Genomic DNA, 17,052 nt, shown 5'->3' on the forward strand with positions numbered 1-17,052 from the left:
ATGGGAAGATTTCTAGATGTTGGGCTTGAAACATCTTTAGATGGTGGAGTTAGTGAGGATGGCAGTGGCAATTCAGTGGATATCATGGTGTGCAGTGAATGTATCTGATGATGGCACTGGGTGTTCCAGTGAACCTTATGTGTCCCACAGCAGGAGGCATGAAGGTTGCCCACAAATGGTCCATGTCAGTGGGGTGAGAGAAAAGCTGGAAATGCTAATTACTAACAGAATGCATAAGACAGGATCCAGATCAGTTCACAGGTAGATAAAAAAGTAGAAAGTAAAATAGCTTACCTAGCAGAGAAAATTACTTTAGAGAAAATGAACAAGATTATAATCTAATAATCTACACAGGTGTCCTATAGTTTCCCAATGAATCATAAAAAATATGTCTCCATAGCCACCCCTCTTTTGATTCTTGTTTACAAAATAAGTGTGGTCTCATTAGATTGGGCCTGATTTTTTACATAAGTGGAACAAAAAGAATGGTAATTGACCAGATAGGCCTTTTTAAGTCTGCTTTGTTGGAACTTTTCATAAAGAATCTCAGATTAGACTTTTAAAAGCCTCTTGAGCCTAAGGCACCACACCAAGAACTCACCATCAGACTTCTGCATTACCTACAGATTTGGGTGAATTCCTCTCTTCCTGAGGTCCCCAAATAGCCTAACCTTCCTGGACATGCCAGGAAGTGACTTTCCTTATTCACCTCTAAGTCTAGGAATCCTATAAGCCAGTACCAGGCCTGTTTTTCCAAAAGGGATTTGTAAACATTGGTTCCATAAAGTCAACCTTTGATCTTTAAAGCTATCTGGTCATATCAGATTTTCTGCATTATTCTCAAATATGACATTTCAGGAAAACCATGGTAATATAACTGACATTTCCAATTATGGCCTGTTACAAGGAGGACAGATTCTTATTGAACTTCCACAGATAATTATATTTCAATGAAAATAAGAATACTTCATTATAGTTTTCAAATTCTGGAGGGAGCAGTTAGGTGAAAGGTAAATGTTTCAGTTTTGTTTATAAAAGTATAATCTATTAATTTGTTATGAGTTATAGATAGCTTAAGAGAAAAGGGAAAAGGGTGCCTTATATATAGAAAATAGAACATTAAAGAACTAGCAACATCTCAAAGAAAAATTGTAATCATCCTTTATCAGTTCATTCAGTATCATGAAATTTATTCTTGTTCTGCCTGATCTTGGGTTAGCAGTTTTATGAATCCATCAGCCTCTTCACTAGAGTTCTGGAAATCCATACTCAGTCCAATGGTATGCCTTTAAGATTATTTAAACAATGCTGTCAGAAGCCTGTACATCAGATACCTCTTACAGTCCTTTCGATGGTCTCTGAGACAGTCACCTATTGTTGAAGATAAAGCATTCTGGCCTTAGCTGATTGCAGATTCATTCACAGAAGAATCAGACTAAGATGGAAACTATCTGTGGGTGATGAATAAAAACGACCATGACCATGTCAAAAGATATGAGAGTTCATTTGACAAGGAAATCTGGTTATTTCTATGGCATAGAACATTTAAAAATAATAATTGGAATTATGACTGATAACATCACAGCCAATCTACCATGGACAATGAGGGTAGTGAAAAATTTCTATGAAATTCATACAACTTCTGAAGTATTTATATTAATAATATTTACCCATGCCAATATAACCTGGGAGAGGTTAAGGCATCTCCTCTTATGTGATAATGCCTTTTTATGTAATTCAACATATCAAATAAACTGAATTAGCTTAACAACTCTTTTTAAAATGTGAGAGAACAAATCCTTTGAGACTTTCCAGGAGCCCTCTGGGAGATCTCAAAGTCAGTTTGAGAACAAAAAAGGTTAATTTAGAATTTGATTTTGGAAAGTTGTCGAAAATGTCAAAATGTTTGAACACTTGATAACTATGAAAAAATATTTAGTTTCTCTTAAACAATTGAGAACATGATAAAGTATAACATAAATCATAAGAAATTATTCTAATAAAATATGAAATCTTGGATTCTTAGGCAGATTACTTAAAAGGTAAAGAAAAATATTTTATCATCTTTTATTAATAGCAGGCGAATAATCCAAGAAAGCTTTGCTGTTTTAACACTGAGAAAACCAAACTCTAGTTTTGCATCAGTACACCACTGAGCTTATAAAAACAACAACAACAACAACAAAATTTATATATAAACCCATCCAATTAGCCAGCTCTGATCGTGTGAGATGATTCCTTTTCTAGGATTCCTTTCCCACAAAACTTCTGCAACCTGTTTTTTTTTTTTTTTTTCAACCTGTTTTTATACTCATTTAGGTGTTTGTTTGTTTTTTTCCCCTTTCTCATTCTGGAAGAAAATGTGAGTACCTTTTTTTTTTTTTTTTTTTTTTTTTTACAGAAAACTATAGGAACTAGATAATTGTGAAATGTCTGTCACATATTAGGATTCTGTAACAGACTAGCAAATTTTACAAATGTAGTATCTCACAATTTTTATCGGTTTATGCTTCCTCATGGTACATCTTTTCAAAGTGGCAAAAGGAATATATTTATGAGCTGAACCAAATATATTTAGTTTCTCTATATCACATAAAAATAAAAACCCAAAAGTATCTAAAGTTAAACAGATGCTAATAGGTGTTTCAATAGTTTTCTTACTTATAAATTATCTAAATGTTTAGTGAATATTTCAGCTTAATTTAATTTAGCATAGATTTAATGTTTCAAGTTACCAAAAAAGATGTGGAAACTGTTTTCACACACATACATTATATCATTAAGCAAAGCAAGCCATCATCTCAAGTTATTTCCTTGTTAATAATTTTTATAGAACATGCATGTTAGACAAGTATAACAAAGCAAGAAACCTAAAAACTTCATTACAAAACACATGTTTATATTATATTTAAGTGCTGATAGCTTAGAAGACATAGCTGTTTTTATTAGACTAACAATATCAAACTAATCTTATTTGTCAAGGATTTACCCAAATCATGTGAACTTGAAAAGTATTTGGGTTAGTTTCTATATTTTTGGGAGTTTTGAAATATTTAATTAATATCATTGCTCAATCATCTCTAAGTCAACTTAAATAGTACTCCTTTAAAGGATTTTATAAATTAATTTGGTAATACCATCCAGAGGTTGAAAAATATCAGATATAGTATAACATACATATACATGCTAAACACACATACAGATGGGCACATGGATCCTACTGCTTTTATTATAAAATTTTAACAATGTGTCAAACAGAGTAATATACTTTCATCTTTGCTCTACTTTATGATTGTATCTAAATTGTGTTTATAGCAGATGGAACAAGTTAAAATTACCTGTTCAATGTGAATGCTACAGCTTTTTACCAATATTTATGAAGGTGACTTTTAAGATTTTCTTTTGTCCTAATATGTAATCTTTTGGAGGCTGTGGACTATGTTTTACGTTAAGAGACTAAGGGAATATCAAGCTGCTGTCTGGATGTTTCCAAAGCTCATATGAATGGATAAAATATCCAGTGTGTTTCTAAGTAGTCTTTTTTTCCTTTTGTTTCATTCAGCCTCAAACAGTTGCTTTTGGGGGTTCTTGAGTTTCTTCAGAGATATGATGGGGACAGGTAACTGAGGGGCTGGAGTGGGAAGGGAAAAGTCTGACAAAGAGATGGAGGAGCTAGGGGTTTGAAGGGGGATATAACGAAGAACTCAGGGAGCTGAAGGGAAGACTGATGGTGATAAAAGGAAGGAGGAACAGAAGATGGGAAGGGAAAGTTCTTAGGGGAGACACTCTGGGGAGATCTTAAGTCCCAAAGAAACCACTGAATTTCCATATTATTATTCATAAAGTTATGCCAACAAGAAAGGAAAAAGACTGAGTTCATGGAGCATAAAGTCAGCATGGTTTCAGAAATGGAGTTTTCAGTTACTTGAGAAATTTTCTTGGGAAAAGCAGGATCAAATAGAGAGAACAGAGAGGTCTCACAAAGAGCTAAGGAAAATTTTCCAGAACAGGAGCTGGAGAGTGAATTCCCACATGAGACAAACAGACAAAAACAATTTTTCAGCCCAGGGAGTCAGGAAGTGAATTTCAACTTGAAGCAATGAGCCAGGAAAAAATTTCCAGCCCAGGAGTCAGGGAGTGAATCCTCACACCAAACAAAGAGCTAGGAAGAAAGACTTCTCTCTAGCCCAGTAGGTACCTTTCAAACAAGGAAGCCTGGGCCTCTAATCCATCTTCAGAGAGTACTCAGAATCTTAAGAATCAAAATCTGTCTTTACTGTGCTTCAGTGGACTGTCATTCAGACCGTTGGTTTAGGACACAGACTGACCAATGGATTCCTGATGAATCAGCCAGGAGTGAAGACAAAAGCTTTAAAGGTACGCATTTGAGGTCCTGGGTGAGAGATCTTGGGGTCCAATGGTGAATCTGATTTTATCCAAGTCATGACACCACAACTGTTCAAGAAAACCAGAGCTGGACTGTGGTAAAAACAGATATTATTCAGGAACTATTGTAATAGGACAAAAGAAACCTCAGTATAGAACTTAGCTCAATTCCAAACACAACATGGACAAGAAAGGATTTATAGACAAGGAACAGGGTGGGAATCAGTGGGTAAGAAATTACTAAGAAGAATCATCAGGGTAGGGGTGAGGATTCTGTTTAAACAGGATTCTAGGCCATGGTTATCAGATATCACCTGAGGGATGGGATGCATGGAGAATTTGATCAGGCAAGATATCAAGGGTGGGGGTTTCTGGCTAATCTGTCTTAGCCAGATTCTTGCTAAAACTGGGCATTGCAGATCAAACAAGGATGAACAGCCAAGGTCCAGGCCTAGAGGGCTTAGAGAAGCCCGACTGAAGTTAAGTTATGGAGGGATCTTGTTATATCTCTAACACCATTACAGAGAAGAGAAAAATATGGTTAATGTTATAACACAGAATCTTTATGAGGTAGAATTGTTACAACCTAGAATCATCAAGCTTGAAAAACAACTAACTTGGAGGACTTACAGTGCCAGATGTGAAGACTCATTATGAAACTGTAGTATTTTATACCTTGTTGTATTATTACATGTACTAATTACATGTATTAGTACATGTTTTAAATGAATAGATTAAAGAAACAGGAAAACAAAAACCAAAAGGCACACAGCCCAGAAACAGAACTACTTATATCTGGTAAACTGACTAATGACAAAACTATCAGTGCAACATAGTGAGTGAGAAAAAGGATGGTCTTTTCAATATGTGGTGATGGGATCATTTGAATACTCATATGAGAAAAAGTCTTGTTCCATTCCCAATGGATCACAGATCTAAATGTAAAATGTAAAAAAATAAAGTTTCTAGGAGAATATCATGAATTTAGAATGAGTAAAAATTTTTGAGATAGGGTGCCAACAGTGTTCTGTATTTTAACCTGGTTATATAGCATGCTAACATTAAGATAAGGTGCAAAGTGTATAGTGTCCTGTAGATATTTTACACTTTGAAATTAGTTTACAAAAAAATTTTAACAGGAGTAGAACTTTTCAATGAAGGACTTCTGGTATTGAAATCTCACTTAGGCTAACTTGTTTATAATTAGAACCCTACGGCAATAATTATTGCTATAATAATTACATATTTTCAAGAATATCATACTTAAGAGAGCTAATTATTTTGGTTTTCAATATATTGTTACAATAGCCATATCACTGTAACTTAAACATCTAAATAATTTGGCTCTAACTCTCCTATTTCTTCTCTAAAGCCAATTTAGCTTCATTCGTTTCCTGTGTCTACTTCTGAGTTTCCACTGACATTTCTCAGGGTGATAGTCCAAATGATTCAAGTGCATGTGGACACTGTAAGGGCAAATATAAATTAAAAATAAGAGGCTTAATTCTCCCTGTTGAAAATAAGGATAGACACTTCCCTTTCTCCCTTTTCTTAGAGGACTTACTTTAGAAAACTTATGATTTAGAATTTTTTTTAATCTCTTTGGAATGTATGTAAATCCCTGTAAATGCTGGACAAGCCTTTGCCAGCATTGTAACCCAGGAATGTCTTTGTCAAGAATCTGAGAAATATGTCTTTGAAAGGTAACCAAGGAAGATACTCCCCCAATCTCTTTATTTTTGTGAGAGGGTTGGAAACTAAACTTGTGGGTACTTTACTCCAAAACCATTTCCTGTCATATCGATGTAAGTTTATTTTTCCTTTGGATAAAGCCAATTAGCTAACACAGCTCGTCACCCAGTTACTAGGTGAATTTAGGATCAACTATGTGTGATGGGAGATGCTGGCAAATCCTCTTACTTGAGGACTAGTTATTGTTTATCTTGAAAACATGTAGGTGATGGGTATATACTTGACTATTGAAAGGGTGAGATGTCTTTCTGTCTTTGCAATCTCCTTAGCAGATTGCCTGTGATGGGCCTCACCTTCTGGTTTAATGCTTCTCAATAATAAAACTGTCTCTTTCTCTTCTACTTTTGTGGAAGTTATCAAGGATGGGAGGAGGTTTAGTTTTTAACTATATTTTCCCAACAACACATTTCAATCAAATCATTCCTTTGATAACTATTTGTCATTTATTTTATATCATCAATCAATGTGAAAACATTTTGAGGTTTTTTTTTTGTGTGTGTAGGGGGGCAGCAAATATCAGTCTAATATCCCTGGTCAATTACTGTACATATGTTGAAAGTTACAGCACATTACTTTTTCAAGTACATCACTTTGAAGGATATAGGTAATGTTATATTCATAATTTTTGTTTTCATTATATTCTATGAGATTTCTAATTTTGTTTTACCTTATGGCTTTTGAATTACAAAATATAAAATATTACTATCAAAAACATCATGATACTCAGGTAGAAAAAGACAAATTTTGCCTTCAGATAGAAATAATTATGCTATTTTGAAAAAAATTATCGTGTTCAGGATTATGTTATGACTTGCTTTTTCAAATAAACTTTAATTTTAAAATAGTCTGCCTTACAGAAAAAAGTTTTTATGTTAATACAGAGAGTGCCCATACAATACACAGCCAGTTTCCTCTATTATTATATTACTCTATGGTACCTTTGTCACAATTAATGTACCAACACCAATATATTATTTTTAAGTAAAGTCCATAATTTATTCAGAAATTCTTAGATTTTACCTACTTTTCCTGATCTAGAATACCATATAAGCTTTAATTACCATGTTACCTTTGGCAACTCTTGGCTATGACAATGAATTAATTTTTGTTGCTTTTTGTGTGTTTTTAAAAGGAATAAAATTATAAAATCACTTTAATTTTCTTCTTATAAAGAGAAAGTAAATTAAAATCCCATACTGTTGTATCACTGCTGGGGACTGAATGCTTGTGTCCCCTGTGAAATTCATCTGTTGGAGCCTAATCCCTAATGTGATGTGGAGCCTATTTGAAAGTGAGGGGGGCCTTTGTGAGGTAATTATGATTGGATGAGATTATGGGGGTAGAGCCCCCATGGTGCCCTTTTAAGGGGATTAAGAGCCCAGAGCTCTCTCCCTCCATGTGAGGACACAGTGAGAAGACAACCATCTATGGACCAGGAAGAGAGCTCTCGCTAGATACTAAATCTGCTGGCACCTTGATCTTGGACATCTAAGCCTTCAGAACTGTGAGAAATAAATGTTGTTTAAGCCACCTAGCCTATGGTATTTTTGTAATAGCAGCCCTAACTGGAAAGGCAATAAACCATTCTCATTTTATGTGGCATCCTAAATTGTCTTGATTCCACTGAACAAATTAATTTTTAAAAATGGCATCTGCTGATACTGTCAAAGAAATTTATAATATTGTTTTTAAAACCTGTTTATTGCAGCTACTCAATATATACTAAATAACCACAAAAATACCAAACTTGAGATAAACAGTTTTATACTGGTATAAAAATCATTTTAGTAAGGCACAATAATTTTGTACTCTTTCATGTAGTAATAATTAGATTCATAGAATTATTATTTTAGATGTGCAAATTCCAAGCCAAGTTGACATATAATAACTTGCATAATTATGAGCACTGTTTCATTGCAACCTTCCAATTGCTTCTAACTAGAAATGTGGTTACTGAAGTGTATTGATTTCATTCACTATCCAGATCTTTACATTATTATCCCCAATAGATAAAATACTTGTTGAGCAAAGGGTAATCTTTAGCCAGAAAAGCATTGAGGTGGATTTTTACCTGAAATATTCTTCTAGTAAATGATTTAAAAATATTTTAGAATTTTACTCGAAGGCTTTATGCCTAGTGAAATACAATTAGAGTGAATTTTGTTTCATAGTATTTCCTCTGAGAATACAGCACTACGGCTGTTAGAACTGCAAGAGACAGTTAGAGCTCACCATCACATACTTGATGTGTTTGCACTTGCAGGTAGTTTGGAGCCATGTCACTAATTTTGGTCAAGAGGCTGTGAGTGAAAGGTATGGCTATATATACAGTACTATTCACTAATATGTCTGCTACTGTGTGGCTCTACTGGACAGGCATTTCATAGATTTTAGAAAATAATTACATATTTTCAAAAACTACAATTTTTCTGTGCTGTTATATATCTCTATTAGTTAGACATAACAGGTTTTAGAAGATAAATGCATATTTTCTAAACTATAATTTACCAGTGTTATTAGAATAAAACAGACTATGCTGTGGTTTTGTGGTAACAAATTAACCAAGAGATCATAGTCACATAACAAAATGTAGGTTTATTTCTTGCTAGGGTAAAGTCAGATGTGGTTTTGCAGCTTTCTTCCTTCTTGAAGCTACTCCATCTGGAACACATGGACTTGAAGGCCCCCTCTAGAAATAAGGGTGTTATACAAGAGAGATCCCAGCTGGTAACTGCCACAGCAAGTGATATGCATCACGTCCATTCACAGAGACGTTTGATATTTGAGAGCCTTTTCTTAGGACACTAATGCCAATCATAAAAGCAAGTTATTGTCCAAGCTCATATTGCTTGCCACACAACAGGCCAATAAATCGAGAGATGAGTTGTTGGGGCAAGGAACAGAGACTTTATTTGGAAAGCCAGCAGACCAAGGAGATGGTGAACTAGTGTCCCAAAGAACCAACTTCCCTGAGTTAGAATTCAGGCTTCTTTTACACTAAAAGGGGAGGGGGTAAGTCCTGGTTCAGGTCAAACTCTGGATGGGATTTGTTAATTTCTTCCTTCTTGCAGCCATTCACAGGTGAGCCTGGTCAGGATGTTTCTTATGAGCTAAACAAAGGTATTTTAGTTTAACGCTCCTTACCTGAGAGGCAGGGTTCCCAGAGATGAGCCATTATGTATAATTTAAGCTTAAAGGCAAGATCCCTTCAGTGATTAACTTATAATAGAATACAAAGATTCTTCCCTATTACATTATTATGGGAAACCTTGATAGTGAATATTTACACTGAAGTGAAAGTCTAGTGGGGTCATTTAGACCATTAGCTCAAGTTAGACTGAGTGTGTTAAAATATTGCAATACCATCAACTCTGTTTATTCACCTGTTGTCTCTTGAACAACAGTTTACTTCTCTCAGACAGAGCTTCTTCATCTATGTTCAATTAATATTATTGTTCTAAGAAATAAATGGTTGAGACTGACCATAGCACTGTGCATGGAAGCGACAACCATTCAATAACTATTAGATACACATTTATTATCTCTATACTATTAAACAGTGAACATGTTAACTCATAACAATGGCTCAAAATCAAGTAAACACTTAAAAATTCTGTTTCTGGACTGCGAAAAGTTGCTGAGAAACCTTAAGTTTTAAAAATAGATTTGAAGTTACTTTATATAATATTCACTCAGTTATTCAGCCATTACTTACCAAGAGCCTACTCTTTGCCAGGTGCTCTCAAAGCCACAAGGGACCTTGTGGAATAAAATAGTCTCTGCCCTCAATAAGCTTACAACGCTAGAGTGGGGGAGAGAGACTCGATTAAATATCCCACCCGAGTGGCCTTAGCGCAGATCAACAGGGACTTGATCTGACTCACATTCCCTCACAACCAATCTCTACCAACCAACCAATCAGGCGGTCGGGCGTGTGGATACGGAGCGGTCTCTGAAACCTCAGGTAAGCTGGCAAAAGAGACTCTTAGGCTGGACTTAACCCCCTTCAGTGCTGGCTAATGGTCAACTCTTGCCAGGCACAGCGCCAGCTCCAGTCCCCAGAGAGGCAGCTCACCTGGGCTTCCTTTGAGGGAAGTAAAGGGATTTGCGGGCCTTCCTGGTTCCCGCCCGGTCCTAGCGGCCTCCCGGCAGGACTGACTCGCCCACGGCTCCCTGAAGGTGGCACACGCGCGGCGGCCCCGTGTGACCGCGGGGGAGGGCGTGCTGCCCCGGGTCCACGCGGCTCTGCGGAGCCCAGCAGAGAGTGGCGGGGTGAGGGGAAGGCCGCCTCCACCTCTTGGCCTAGGACAGACCTGCTGGGGCCGTCACACCTTCCACCAAGGCCTCGGGGAAGCCAGACGGGGTTTAGACGGAGCAGCCGGCTGACTTTGCCAACGCGACGTGGACTGCACGGTGCGGACGGTAGGTTGAGGCTCACATGCTGCTTCCCCCGAGCCAGGCATCGTCCAGGCAGGGTCGGGGGCGGAGTCCCCCTCGCGGCAGTGGTCCAGGGTCCACTACTCCACACACCGTTAAGTTCTCCGGGACCGGTAGAGACCCGTTCTCAACACCACCTACCGGCTGAAGCTGGGGAAGCCTCTGAGGCCAGCGGTCCTTGGCTTCTGTTACCAAAAGTTAACTTTGGGTCCGTAGTCCTGCTTCCTCTGTCCAGTCTGTGAGAGATTTCAGGGCTCGTGGTCCATCAGCTGCGCCATCTCAGCCCCTTTATCCCAGGTCACGAAGTCCTCCCTCAGCGTTGCACCGGGAAGGGGAAGGCCCAACCTTAAAAGTCAGATTCCTCAGCCCCCAGGACCCAGTCAGTGTCAGAGCAGTAGATGAAACGTTGTGTTTTCTGCTGGCAGTAGTGCCAGGGAAGGGTCACCTCCGCAGACAGGTCCGGGTGCCCTTGGACTGCATTACCGAAGGACCTCCAGTTCAGGGCAGCAGCCAGGACAACACTGTGAGGACAACACTGCAGGCAGAGAAAAGAGTACAAAAACCCTAAGGGGAAAATGAGATTGGTGTGTGCAGGTAGGGAAAGGCAGCCAATGAGGCCAGACCACAGGGATTACAGAGAATAGTAGAAGAACAGAGAAATAGGCAGGGACCAGATTTTGTAATATTTTATAGACCACAGTAATGAATTTGGATTTTCTTTTAGTTGGTTTGGTAAGCTTTTGGAGTGTTTAAAGCCGGGGAGGCATATGCTCCCAGTTGCTCACAGCTTGTGGAGAATGTGCTGTGTGTGTTTCGGGGCGGGGGGGGGGCACGTGTAGAATAAACTCACCTATAAAATGGGATCAAGATAGTACCTACCGAACTCAGAAAATTGTTCCAAGTATTTAATGAGTGGATATATGTGAAACTCGTAGACAAGTACCTAGTGTATAATAAACACTACAAAGGTGTGTATTAAATAAATAAAAATAATGCTTTATTCAAAGTTGTTTTCAGAATTACAAATACAAGGTGCTTTTGACTTTCAAAAGAAATAAAAACTATTTGAAACAGAACATGGAAGGGATAGGCTGTCCTTAAGGTGGGGAATGATGGGCACATCCTATCTGTGATTATTGAACTCTTACTCTTTCTTCAGGTCCAGTTCAGTTATTGTCTGTTCTAGAAAAAATTCTAAACCCATACCTTGAATGTAACAGTTACTATACCCAGATATGCATTAAAATAACTGATTACAAATTCCATCAGGGCAGGTATTTTCTGTCATCTTTTAAGTCTCCCATAGTATCTAGTAAGGTGCCTTATATATAGATGGCCATCCAAAATGGTCAGGAATTAGAAGAGAGACGTTGAAATTGAACAGTATTAAAGAGAATAAATATTTGAGGATTGTGAGCACTAAGTGGATGATTAGAAAAAAAATCACAAGAACAGATGTAGATCATATGTGTAAAAGCCAGACATTTAGCAGTTAGTCTTACAGATACTATATCTGAAGATACTCTGTTTTACATTGAAATATTAAGAATTTTGTGTTTGGGTCAATTTTCAGCACTCTTATAAACCAATTAAGCAGTAAAGTCAATAGACATATAGAAAAAATGAGCTATATACATATTCTGATAAATCTAGCTCTTGAAAATTATCTCTTCACAGAGCCCATGCCTGAATTCCATTAATTCAAATGGAAATTTTGCATATATTGTACATCAAGTGGAGATGGTAAATCTCCACTTGTCAATAGTCTAACCATACTATTTAACTATTTATAATTATAACTGGCCATTCCCCACTATCCTGTCATTCTCTGCTTCTTCCCTGCTTTCTGTTCCTACCTAGACTTATCACTAGATTACATATTTTATCGATTTGTCTGTGAATGTATATGCACACATGTATATCCTGTGTATGTGTCTATATTCTCCTAGTATAATTTAGGATTCATGAAAGCAAGATTTTTATTTTGTTCTCTGAGTCATACAACCCCTATAATAGTTCCTGGCACATTTTAAGTGCACAGTATATGTGTTGAATGAATAGTTGATGAATAAATAAAGGAATCATCCTAGAAAGAAATCAGATTTAACCATTAGGTAGTAAAGTTTTACTTTAAACAAATCTCATCCGTACAATTCATATTTTTGTTTTTTTCTATTTTTATAATTTCTATTTCCTTTTCTGTTTTTTGTTATAATAAAATATCTATAATAGTCATATACTGCAAAAGATATCTGAAAGTGGTATGACCCGATGAGTTTATAATAGTCATGGTTTTCTTTCTGTCTTTATAAAACATGGCCATGTAAAAATGCAAGAATAGGAGAAACTTCTCTTTTTTTGTGTGTATGAGCTGATGTGTGATTTCTATTTCCTGTGATTAAAAGAAATTAGTATGTTTTACGAATTGTACAAACATGTAGAATATAACATAAGAAAAAATAGAACAATGTGTTCAGCTTGACTGAATGGCAGAGCTGTGTTGCTTTCAGAGTAGTTTTGAAGGGGGCAGATAATAGCTGATTACAAAAACTGACATCTTCTACGGTGGGAAAATTAATTAATTAATAGTGTTTTTGCTAAACATAATTTTAATTATTACAACTTCCTCTGAATCCATAATTGTCTTAAGGTAAGATGATTTCAAAATTAATTTTACTTAATTTCCTTTTTACTCATCCATTTAGTAAATATTTTATTAGCCTCTATTGTGTTTCCCACATATGCCACAAGTGTCTGGAGCAAGTATGGTGTTTGAACCCCGGTGTTAAAATTGTGAAAAAAACAAAGTCTCTGTTCCCATGTATCTTAGATATTAGGAAAGACAGAAAACAAATACATGAAAAGCTTATGATAAGAGTTCTAGAAGAAAATAAAATGGAATAAAGGGTCAGATGTTGGTAGGTGATACCACTTTTGATAAGACGATGATGGAGATTAGCTCTGAGGTGAAAATATTTTAAAAGAGAGGGAGCATGCATCTCAAATATCTGAGGGAGAATATTTCGTGAATAGAAACTGTCAACTGCAGGTCTAGAAAGCTCCAGACAGTGGTCTGGAGGTTGGGGCTGGAGACACAGCTTCTGTCAACAAAATGTGTATATATTCTTCCCACTCTTCCACTGCATATGTGGCCTTGGGACTTTTGACTAATAGAGCAATCTAAAAAACTACAAGGGTGTGCAGAAGGTGAAGATTTACTATTTTATAATATGGAGCTTATTGTTTATAATCCTGTGGTGATGGGGGTTAGAGGAGCTCTACAGAACAGCAGTGGGGAGATTCAGATTTCTACCTTATCACACATTCCTCACAGTTATCTTCCCCCTTTCTGTAATGTGGAAACAGGTTTTATTCTGCATAATAGTTAGAGATATATTTTTAACAATTGGTTTACGGCATCATTTATTTCAGAGCAAATTGAACAAACCTGGCTCCTTCAACTTCACTCTCCATCCAGTTACAGTCCTCTCCCTTCAGTTGCCTCGTCCACTTTTTGCCTCTGCTTTACTTCCATATTCTGTTATTTCATTCCTCTATTGCCTTGGCATATGTATGTTCTCACACACACAAGCATACACACACACTTACATGAATGCTATAAATTGCATTTCATACTGCATTTCAGCTTGGTTTGATCATGTCAAAAGCAAGAATCACATTTTCATCCCTTTAAGATTGGTAATATGCAATACATTTGACACCTAAGAGCATAATAAGTATTTGTTACGTGAAGTAATGCTGTTAGGTTAAGCACAGTAAAGGCATTGAGTCAGGCATGTACAAAGTAACTCTCAGGAACTCAGTTGTTCCATTTGCACTAAAGGTTAAAACATGTGAATGGCAGTGATAACAATCATTGTCATACTTTGTTCTGCCTTTGTGCCAGCTATTGGTAAAGGGGTACATTATCCCTTTTAGTCCCTACCAATCTTAAGATGTTGAATACTATTATTATCCCCATTTTACAGATGAGAAAACTTAGGCTTAGAGAGGTTAAACAACTTACTTAACTGCATTCATTTAAAAATAAGAGAAGTTAGATCCTACACCATCTGATTCCATAACCCGTATTTATAAACCTGTGCTACAAAATAGGGTAGAAGATTTTGCTTACAACAATAAAACCCTTATTCCAACCCACTTAGAAACACTAAAAAGCAAAACTGCTTTCAGGTAGAGGTAGATTCAGTCAAAAAATATTATGGAACCACAGTAGTCTCTCTATGTCTTGTTGTTAATGTCCACTGTGCTCCATTTTCAGGCAGATTCTTTTCTTTATACTGTATATTTAGCTTCTAGCAGCTTCGGCCTACATTCTAATCCCTTAGCAGCATCAGTTATAAAAGGGACATGATCTTTTCTAAGGATTGCCTTTTGTTTCACAAACTGGACCCCATACAAATAGGGGAAGGAGAGACTGAAGAAAGAGGCAAGCCATTCCAGATTGGTAGGTGGCAGATTTAATAAGCAAGGGAACTTAACATGAGGCTTGTGTTGGGCAGCCGCAAGACAAGGGGATCTCCACATCTGCCAACCAGAATCTTACAGTTTATATAGAGGCTTAACTGAGTTTAGTCATGTACACTGTCCATATGGTCTCAATACGACCTTACTCTCTCAAGGCTGCATTCTTGAAAATGGCTCTAGCTGTGGGAATGGTGGACAGCACGTAAGTTCCAAGGACAGGGAAGGGGGTGAGGAGCCCCCAAATGTCCAGGTCCATTTCATGGGTCAATCTGTGGTAATATCGTCTCCAGTATTACCGAGTCCAAGCTTGAACTGCTCGCTGCACAACAGGCCAATAAATAGAGAGATGCATTGTTGGGGCAAATAATAGTGACTTTATTTGGAAAGCCAGCATATCAAGTAGATGGTGGACTAGTATCCCAAAGAACCATCTTCCTGGAGTTAGAATTCAAGCTTCTCTCTTACTAAAAGGGGTGTGTGTGTATGGTTGTTGCTACAAACTTCTTGGTGCCAGAATCCATTGATCTTGCAGCTAAGTAGGTCTGGTCACAGTGTTCCTATAAACCTCCAATAAGACAAATGGTATTCTCTATTCTGCAACATTTTATCTCTATATGAATGGAAAAGTGTTACATCTTTAAAGGTCAGAGCCTTGAGAATGGGCTATCCTGTATATTTCAGGCTATAAGCAACATTCTTAACTTGTAGCAAAAGCAATAGAATACAAAGGTTAAAGTAAAAGAAACAGATCCATTATGGAATCAGATTTGTCTTTCCCCATTACACCATGACCCCCTCCAACATTACTGTCCTTCTCCAGAAGTCTCTTCAGGTCTGGATGGTGTGATTAGGGCCAATTTTCCCCTTCTGAACTGTGGTCTTTGATATAAAAGGCTCTGATGGGCTGGCTTTCAGTCACATGCCCACTCTGAACTACAGGTGGGGTCAAATACTCCACCCTCTCTCCAAGTAAACACATAGATTGAGGGTTGGGGAGAGAATAGTTTTAAGTAAAACGTGCTGTTTCCAGAAGAAGTGTCAAACTACACTGAGTAAACAAAAAGTATATATGCCTATTAGCTGTAAATAATGGTTCATTCAAGTCATTTAGGTAATTAAATGCCAAAAGTAGGAGTTGACATACTTTCTAGATAGTAGGAAACTATTAATCATGGATATAAAGATCTGTTCTCAAAGAATTCTATAGGCTCTTAGAGGAAAGGCAGTGAGTCTATATTTTTTACCATTGTATCCTCAAAACTTAGAATGGTACCTGGCACAGAATGACTGCATAATATATTTGCTGATTGGAGTTAATGTAACTGACTTGAACAATTAATTATCGGTTCCTGTGAGATACCACACAAAACTTTTCAATCTAATCTTACATCTTATCTTTCTTATCCACTCTCAGAATTTTAAACTAATTTCTGTATTATAATTCTGTGTATGGTGATAAATAATATACCTAAATCTCCTGCCTTAACTGCTTCTCTGAACTTCTTATCCATAATGAAACTTTCCTTTTAGACTAGTTTTCTCACTAGTTCAGAATGTTTAAAACTGAACACATTACCAGTTCTCCAAAGTTTATTTCTTTTTCTAAATATCAATTTAATGTATTACACAACCTTGTGTGTTTGGACTTAATTACAAAAGCTTGAAATCTAAAATCATTTCAGATCTCTCTTTTCTATCTCTCTGTTCTTGAAGAAGTGTGAACTTGTGAAAAAGTTCTCCCAATTCTACTGCCTCACTATTTTTCATATCTGTGTCCTCCAGCCTAATCAATTGCAGGAACTTAGTAGATGCCTTATATAATGTCTGGATTATCAAAATAATTACCCTTATTTTTCAGCTTTATTGAGGTTTAATTGACAAATAAAATTGTAAGATATTAAAGTGTACAATGTGATGATTTGATATATTTATACATTGTGGAAGGATTACCCCCCCTTGAGTTAATTAACACATTGATCACTTTTGTTT

This window comes from Mesoplodon mirus (genome assembly GCF_964341445.2).
Source record: "Mesoplodon mirus genome assembly, chromosome: 3".
NCBI classification, from domain to species: Eukaryota; Metazoa; Chordata; class Mammalia; order Artiodactyla; family Ziphiidae; genus Mesoplodon; species Mesoplodon mirus.